The sequence below is a fragment of the Carlito syrichta genome, unplaced genomic scaffold (genome assembly GCF_000164805.1).
Source record: "Carlito syrichta isolate Samal-C Ts95f unplaced genomic scaffold, Tarsius_syrichta-2.0.1 Scaffold309893, whole genome shotgun sequence".
NCBI classification, from domain to species: domain Eukaryota; kingdom Metazoa; phylum Chordata; class Mammalia; order Primates; family Tarsiidae; genus Carlito; species Carlito syrichta.
The window spans coordinates 1,187,061-1,195,885 of NW_007253989.1; the positions used below are offsets into that span (position 1 = coordinate 1,187,061).

General features: G+C 37.8%; 1 long non-coding RNA gene across 1 annotated transcript in view; it reads left to right on the top strand.

Moving 5' to 3' along the window:
* LOC103270651 overlaps window positions 1-6,890 on the top strand; it is an 8,991-nt gene extending 2,101 nt beyond the window's left edge. Inside the window, exon 2 of the long non-coding RNA XR_504987.2 lies at window positions 6,499-6,890. This is a non-coding gene — a long non-coding RNA (uncharacterized LOC103270651). The remainder of the gene's footprint in view (window positions 1-6,498) is intronic.
* Window positions 6,891-8,825: the final 1,935 nt, after the last annotated feature.

Below are 8,825 nucleotides of genomic sequence, written 5' to 3' on the forward strand. Positions count from 1 at the left end.
CGCGGCGCCCGGCGCGCGCACACGCACCCGCACACGCTCACACCCCCACGCCGGCCTTCCCGGGGGGCTCCCGGAGCGGGGGCGTGGGTGCCCGCTGGGTCCCGGGCCGGCGCCTCCATTCACCCGCGGGCAGCCGCGCCGCGCTCGCCCTCTCTCGCACACACCTGGCCGCACACTACGCGCGCGAAGGGAACACACCTGGCCACACGCTACGCGCAGGAGGGGGACCGTCGTGATGTTTTTTGTGGTTTTGCCAATTATCTTTGCTTCGGGGGAGGCGCGCGCGCGCGCGCGGACACCTGCCCCGTTGCCGGCCCCGGGCAGCTGGTGACCACACCGGCAGCTTTGGAAGTCCCTTCTCTTAATCCCCTTAATTGGCGCGAGATGAGAGCCTCACTCTCCCGCGTGGTGCAGCTGGGGAGAAAGGGAGACTGGAGGAGGAAAAGACTCGGTGGGGGAAGGCTGCTTGGAACCTTTTCTCGGGCTCTTTCACTGGCATCGCATTAATCGGTGGACGGATTCGGCCCGGGACATTGGATTTCTCTTCCGTATGGATCTGTGGATATCTATATATAATACAAATAATACTGAATATTATTGGGCCTAAAATAACCAATTAAGAGATTCATGCAAGGGAAAACTTAGATAAAAAAAGAAACTGCGCCCTCTGCTGTTTATTTGAATAACCTCACCCGGGCACCTTTTTTTTTTTTTTTTTTTTTCCCTTCCTTCCAGAAATGCACTTAAGAGTAGGTTGTCATCTTATAGGGCAAGAGAGGAAAATTCCTAGCGGTGATTTTAAAGCAACTTTATTTGGAGAAGTCGCAAGTTGAGTTCCTGTCTTTGCTTCGGGTATAGATTGCCAGTGAGTAGAGGATCCTCCCTTTTCTGCCGTTATTCACAGGGAGAATAATGGAGCTCCTCCTTAACATAACGAATTGTCAATCTCTGGAATGGAAAATTCTGAGTAAGATTCAGAATTCTACTAAACATATGGTGAATCTGGCAGTAGATTTGCTCCAGAAACAAGGTCCTGTTTTATGACTGAAAATACTAAAAGTTTTTCTTATCTTACCTTTTTTAAAAAACCCACAAAGAGCTTCTATTAAAATCATTGATTCAAATATGCCCACTGGTTAAGCTTGTTGGAAAGTTTTCCAAAAACTCTTATCTTTGTGGGGGAGGATTTCCTGTTTTGTTTGGCCCTGGAGGAGCACTTCTGAGCTGTGAGGGAATCAGCACCCCACATTTCATGAAGTATTTTGAACTATGCCACTTGGAATGCCTTATCCACCTTTCTTTCTCTGTGGCAAAGGAAAAGCAGCTCACTAAAACTGCCCAAGATTCTTTTGAAGATAAGCAACTTTCAGTTTTTCATGAAGATACAGTTTGGATCTCTGCATGTGGATCAGCATGCAAAGCAAAACATGCACCGAGTATTTCACATGCAGTGTTGTCCAGTTTCTGTATATAAGGAATCTCTTTTCTTTTTCTGGATGCCATGAAATGAGATCTGTTTCACCACTAAAGACCAACATGAGGACATTCAGAATTTCATATGTTGGACTATTCACTGGGTGATTTTCCTATTGTGAAATGTGCAATAATCCTAAAAATTTTGTAAGGAGACAGTTTATTTAGACAGGGAGTTATTTTTCTCTTGAGATTTTTGTCTTGTCAGCTTTCACTGGACATGTGTATTAAAATGATTCAGGTTAACTTTTTTTTTTTTTTTTTAGTAGGAAGCTAATGTATTTTTCAGTTTCCTTTTGTATATTTTCAGTTGGTATAAATGCCTGTCTTTGCTTTCATTATTATTCTGAAAAACTTCAGGTAATATAATAAAAACATTCAACCATTACACATTTAGTTGATAGGTTTTCTAAGTGTTGTGAAAATTTGGAGAGAGTTTTAGAGTTACCAAAACACCAAGTCACCTGAAAATAAATAAAATTTAATTTGACTTGGAAAACCAACTATATGTTAACAGTGAAAGATACATATGTGAATTATATTATATAATATAAAATTATATCAGTCAGTAAGGTCTTAGGTTAGTAGCATGAGATTTAGCATACTTCTAAAAATAATTTTATTTTCAGAATCCAAAGTTGTGTTTCCAAACTTCAGGCGGGTGTTGACTTTCTCTTACTTGAAACCTTGGATCTCTGGACTTTTGGTATGAGTGAAATATTTGTTGTTCACATGGTGATTAAACACCAGATTTCTTCTAGGCTTAACTGATTCTGAAATACTTTTATGTGTTCTCCCATCCCCAAACATCCTGCAAAATGTGTGCTATCTGCTTTCTCTAGTCAGTCTTCTCTCAGTGAAAATAGAGATCTTTCAAATACTAAGGTGTTATTAGGTTTTATTAAGAATTGTGTGATAGGCAGTTGCTCATCATAATCAAGTATGAGTAAGCTGTGCCAGTGATACCTGTTCATGCTCAATTTCTTATATTTTGAGAGACAGTTAACAAAAGGATAGATGCATATGTTTCCCATTAAGGTGACTAGAAAATGCTTTCTTCAGGACAAATAAGTGCAGAGGACATTGGTTACATGTTTAAATATCTTGTGTAATAGATTTCATGATGCCTGTGTTAGAGGCTGCTAATTTCGATAGATTTTGGAATCTGTATGTCTTTTTCTCTTTATATGTTTCACTCAATGGTTTATGATTATAGTCGATTTTCCTTTTGTTGCTTCCCATTCAGAAACATGCATATTTGTAAAATTCTTAATGTCTGTGAGGAATGGGTCAATATCTGTCTATTTCAGGTGCCCCCGAAGAGCTGAATGTTTATGAAATAAATAGCCTTTTACCTCTGCTCCCACCTCATAGTGAGATTATGTAATAAGACCAATGTCAGAAGCCAGCTAGATTATGAAATTTACTGGTCTCAGTTGATGAAAATGACAATTGCTTTTGGATTATAACTGCCTATAATTTTTATCTTTATTACCCCCGTGTAATATTTGGAAGGCTTTTTTTTTTTTTTTTTCCTGCTAAGAGAAAGGGTCTGTGAGATGCCTTTGCAAAGTTAATCCAAGGTGGAAGGGAATTAGCTACAGAATCCTGGAAAAATATATTTTCTATGTATGCAAAACCGTCCTGTAACCCATTTTAGCCCTGATCTATAATATCTATCAACTTGAGGGCCATGACATAAATTTATCTATTTTCATTGGCTCTGCAAACTTATACACCAGAGGTCTATGGAGTACTCACAGCATATTAATGAGTTTTTTTTTTTAAACAAAGAGGACTTCTCAGTACTTTAGTTTCCAGGTAGAGGTGATGGCATTATTTGATTACAGTGAGTTCCCAAGCTTTGCAAGGTAAAAACTAGAAGAAACCCCTTCTGAAGCTCTTTTTATTTAGGTGATAACAGACACCTAAGATGAATCCAAAGTCCGTATTACTTCACAATTAGTTCAGGTATGGACCGGAAGGGATACGTTTAGTATACTAAGTCTCCCAATATGTCATTGACTGCCCTTCTCATAATCAGTTTGCCTAGCTGTTTGCTGTGACGACCTAGCTTTTAAGAAGCTATTGATAATTTTAACCTGGCTGAAAGCGTAGCCAGATGGGAACCAGTGCCATTAAGTAATAGAGTTAAAGGTATAAATAATAGTCTCTTTTCACATTGCTTTATTTTCTCTGAAAACTCCACAGTCGTGCTTTAATAGTACATTCCTGATTTTCAGAGAGGCTTCTTTCCCGTTGTGTACCATGGAAGTTCATAGATTTAATTTCTGACTAATTTGAAGTAAAGAGGGTTTTCTCTGAAGTGTATGTGGCACTATGAAGTAAGGAGATCCTGCAGTGAAGGCTACAAAGAGATGGTACAAACATAAAAATTAGAATGAAATCAAATAATTATGTTAAATAACAGCTTAGTGTCCCTCTGCTCCTGATCTGTAATATGCTGTGGTCAATATCTTTTTCCTGTGTCAATGGGAGCTCATTAAATGTAAATTCTGCCGACTAACTGAGCCATGGCACATTAGTGCTTGCCAAAGCTTGACATTTTTAATACATTAATAATATGTCTGTAATGTAATGGAAAACTATTAATCACAACTGGTTATGTGCCAGAAATTTAAGCTATAACTGGCTGCCTCTTGTCAAGAATGTCTGTTGCACCGTCCTGCAACTGCCTAATATTCAAATATCTTGCACTCCTCTGCATTTTTCCTTGTCAGTTCTCTAAATTCGATCAATGGTGCAGTCCATAATTCTGTGTAATGACCATCATTATAATTCTGGTATACTTTAATGAGAATTCGTTATATTGAGATTGCTGTGGTGTCAGGAGATAGCAACGGGTTCACATATATTTCCTTAGTGTCCAAATTTTTCATTTACAAATGTCTGGTCATGCTTCATTTTGTGGGTGCATTAAGGCAAAGTGTGGATAAAGACAGAGTAACCAAGAGTAAGTGGATGAGGGGAGCATTATGTATTGGTTATAAAAGAAAGTGAAAACTAATCTCAGGAAGCATTGAAATATATATACTCACGGTCATATGTTTAAAGTAACATTAAAAATTAGCACATAATGATGGCTCAGTCCAAACGCAAGCAGTCAATGCCAGGTCTTCAAGATGATATCATTCTTGATAAACAACTTGCTGTTCTTACCAATAATTGAAGTTATTAAGTTCCAAACTGGCAGATTTTTCCGTTGCTTGGGTCATGATGTCCACTTTCCATCCCCCTGGGAAGTGTTTGTTCCCTCTTATAATACAGTAGTAAACACAGTTTAAAAACACAGCGAGAAAAATGTAGATTTATATTATTTTAACACCTTCTCAGATTATTAGTTGTCAAATTGTTGGATGTTTCTGAAAATATCAACCTCAAATTCCTAATGAATCTGAAAAAAGCAGAAGGCTGTAGTAGCCACAGCACATGCTTCTCTGTAATTTTTTTTGTTTGTTTTTTAGCTTAAGATTTTAAAATGTGCTTAACACAGTATAGTCTTTAGGTTATGGGAAAGAGGCAGATGCAAATCTAGTTTATATGTGTTTAGACAAACTGCTAATTATTGCTTCATAGGAACTCAAATATTCAACACTTTTCCTAATAGAAAATATCACAAATTGCAGCTGTATGATAACATTTTATGAATTGAATATAATGAAAATTGCACACTTGCATCCATAAAGCAATTATTATAAATTACTTTGCTATGGAAACACAATTCAACCATCTGTTGGCATTTCATAGTCTCTCTGGCTTAGCTCATTTTAAGATGGTACATTATTTAAATATAATGAATTCCCCTTATAAGATTGTTTGAAGATAGTGAACCTCCATATTTTCAACTGTTTGATGTGAATTGAAGGATCTATAATGGAATTTTCTAAAACTGTAGGCTTTTTTTTTTTGGTCTCTTTTGAATTGTGTAAAAAATAGTTAATTTTTGGACCACAACTATGAAATAACTGATTAGGCAAATGCACTCGGTTTCCAAATATTAGCATTTGTTTCGATTTGGATAGTGATCTCTAAAGAGAAAAGTTGCCAGTTAAACTCACCAAAGTTTTGTAGGCTGCATTATCAGTTAACCAAAAGTACTTTTTAAACAGTAATTTTTATTTTCTCTTAGAATTAGTGCCATATTATTCTGCTTCATGGCCTGTTAACTCACCCTCAGCTATTTTTATATGTGCATTTTAAATTGTGCGTTTTACTACAGAGCTTTTAGTTTTAAAGCAGCTTATAATATTCGCCTTTGGGACAAATTCTCTTCTGTTACAGAAAGTAACTGCAAATGCAGATGTAATGGCTATAAAAAGATGTAAGAAAATAGAAAATTCTCATGAAAGGAAAATTTGCTCCTTTGGTTTTATTTTTGAATATTTTTTTCAGAGAGCCAAATTATCTTTATTACTAAACGCAACCACACAAAAGATGCTAAATTCTTCCAATATAATGAGCAAATCCACAGGGACAGGCTCATGCCAGCAATGCTGGTTTTTCACTCCAGCTAACAAAAGCTAAGAAATGTACAAAGAATTTGGAGATTTTTAAGGTCTCTTTGCCAAGAGACAAAAGGCATACAAGTAGTTGTCATTTCTTTGTCATTGTTATAAAAGCACTGATTTCCCCCATTGTTCCCTTGGAAGATTTTCTAGCACTGCAGTATCTGAGAAATGTTTAAATCTAGCTGCTTGCCCTCAGTTTGATCAAGATGGAAAAATAATTTTTGAAGCGAAGACCTGTAACTCACCTGGAACACACACATCTGTCTTTGTTATGGAAGAGTTAAATCTTTCCTATGGAAATCCTCCCCACCCCCCCGCGCCCCCACGTGGACAATTTCCATGGTTTGTTCGTTCTTGCCAAGCAGCTGAGTAAAGGTTATCCATATTACACCAATTTGCTTTATATTACATCAAACCCCCTAAATGTCAACATATCGTACATTTCGTAATACATCGATTCTGAGACAATAACTCTTACTCTTATTGTTTCTGAAAGGGTGCTGGTGCCGGAAGAAAAGAATGATTGATGGGAAACGGACACCGGGCTATAGACGCTCGTCCCTTTGCTCTGGATACTGACATCTCAGTGTGCCTGAGCGTCCTTTGTGAGTTGTGAACATTGAGGATCACTCAGGGTTATCGGATGTACAACGGGAGAGCCATCGCTTGGCCCAATTATTATCTGCAACTGGACATCTTTTACAAAAACCAAACCAGACCTGAATCTGAGAGCTATGTTCTAGGACAAAGAAAAAGCTGCACGTTGTTAACACCTAACACACAAGTATGTTAGGCTGCCACCAAAGTTCTCGATATACCTGAACACACACCACATCTCACCCCTCCACGCTTGGTTTTGGAATCTGCTTTGAGGTCCCATCCTCTTTTTTGTTTTTTCTTTTTTTAATATACAGACCTACCTACATATCAACATATATATGTAAAATACAGACAGATCACAAAGCAAACTCTTCTTTAGTTTCCAAGAAGATTACAAAGAATTTAGAGATGTATTTGTCAAGATTCCTGTCGATTCATGCCCTTTGGGTTACAGTGTCCTCAGTGATGCAGCCCTACCCTTTGGTGTGGGGACATTATGATGTGTGTAAGACTCAGATTTACACAGAAGAAGGGAAAGTTTGGGATTACATGGCTTGTCAGCCGGAATCCACGGACATGACAAAATATCTGAAAGTGAAACTGGACCCTCCGGATATTACCTGTGGAGACCCGCCTGAAACATTCTGTGCAATGGTGAGGCAAGCCTTTTGAATAGACTATTTCATATAAATGGGGTCTAATCACATATGCATACGAATGTGGTGAGTGTGAAGACTTAATTCATGTGATGAGTACACAGGTGGCAGATTTGTGTTAACAAATTAGCTTCCTTTTCAGTGAAGACTTGCACTACCTGGAATTACAGTTTGCAAGGTGTGATTGATGTCCTGGAAATTATCTTCCGCTTCCCTGCAAACCAATAGTTTCACTGAGTCAGATACACTATAGGCTAAGTTTTAGATTGGAGGTTGGGGATATGATGACATCATATCTGTTATGTTAAGGATAAAATCCACTGGCAAATCAACATTGAAACATAAAGCTTTCTTCACATATATGTATAAGGCCAGTTCCAAAGGCCAGTTCCAAATTCCATAATTCAAGGCTAGACTGGCTCTCATGGTTTTCCTCATCAGAAAGCTGCTGTGATTTGGAAGTGAGAGGAAAAGCAGAGGAGAGAGGGACTCAAGTCTTGAGATGCTTTTTCCAGAAAAATCTTATTTGTCAATTCATGCAGCCCCTTATTTGCAAGGTTTGCAGTTTTCTATGGGTAGTCTAAAGATGACTGTTGGAATGTTGAAAACATATTTTCTGAGAAGTAATGGCCTGGAATATATAAATTCAGATACTATCCTTTGATATGCAGAATCATAGAATGCACTGTTCTCATGGTATATATGTCTTGTTCTGGATAGAACATTAAATGCTATGTGAAAAGATAACACTGGAATGACACGTTGAGTTTTCTTGAAAGACATAGCTGAAATTATAACTATAAGGTATTAATAAATGCATTGGTGATTAAGATGGTATAAATTAAGGAATTTGGACAGTGGGTTCATTTGGTTTATGTTGTTCTGGGGTTTTTTAATTATAGGTGGTCTTTATTTGCTACAAGAACTGTGACCCCATTTTTCTCCACATAACAGATATAATTGTATGGCAGATTTTAATAGTATTCTTACCTGACTTTATTATCTTGAACCTGGCCTGGCATTTTCAGGATAGTGAAACTATTAATCAAAGTAACATCTGTTCGTAGTCCCCAGTGAGTTAAATTAGCATAAGATCATCTTAGACCTAGCACTATAGAAAAGGTTTTGTAACAGGAAACAATTTTGAGCAATAAAGAGTGTTTTCACCTAAAAGCTAAGGGCTTGCCATTTTTCAGAGGTGCCTTTGGGGACTGGTTTGAATTATAGTCTAAACCTGATTTTGTGGAGAGTGAGAAAAAGAGCTTGGCTATTAAGTGTCACTATGACTAAAGTGCCCTGAAAGACTAAATATTTCAAAGAGAGGACCTGTCTCTCTGGGATACAGGTATGTGTTTTGCAAAGAAGTTGCATTTTTGAGACCAGAGACTTCCAGAGAAGGAGTTTATTCAAACACATTAGCAAAACAATAATAAATCTTTAAAGGAGCTGAGACATTTGTTGGTCATATATATAAGGTATTTACTAATTTCTCGCGAAAGGTCAGATATGAGATCTCATTGCAGATCCGGGCTTAAACCTGGGTGACAGGTTGTGCAATCTTCTACTT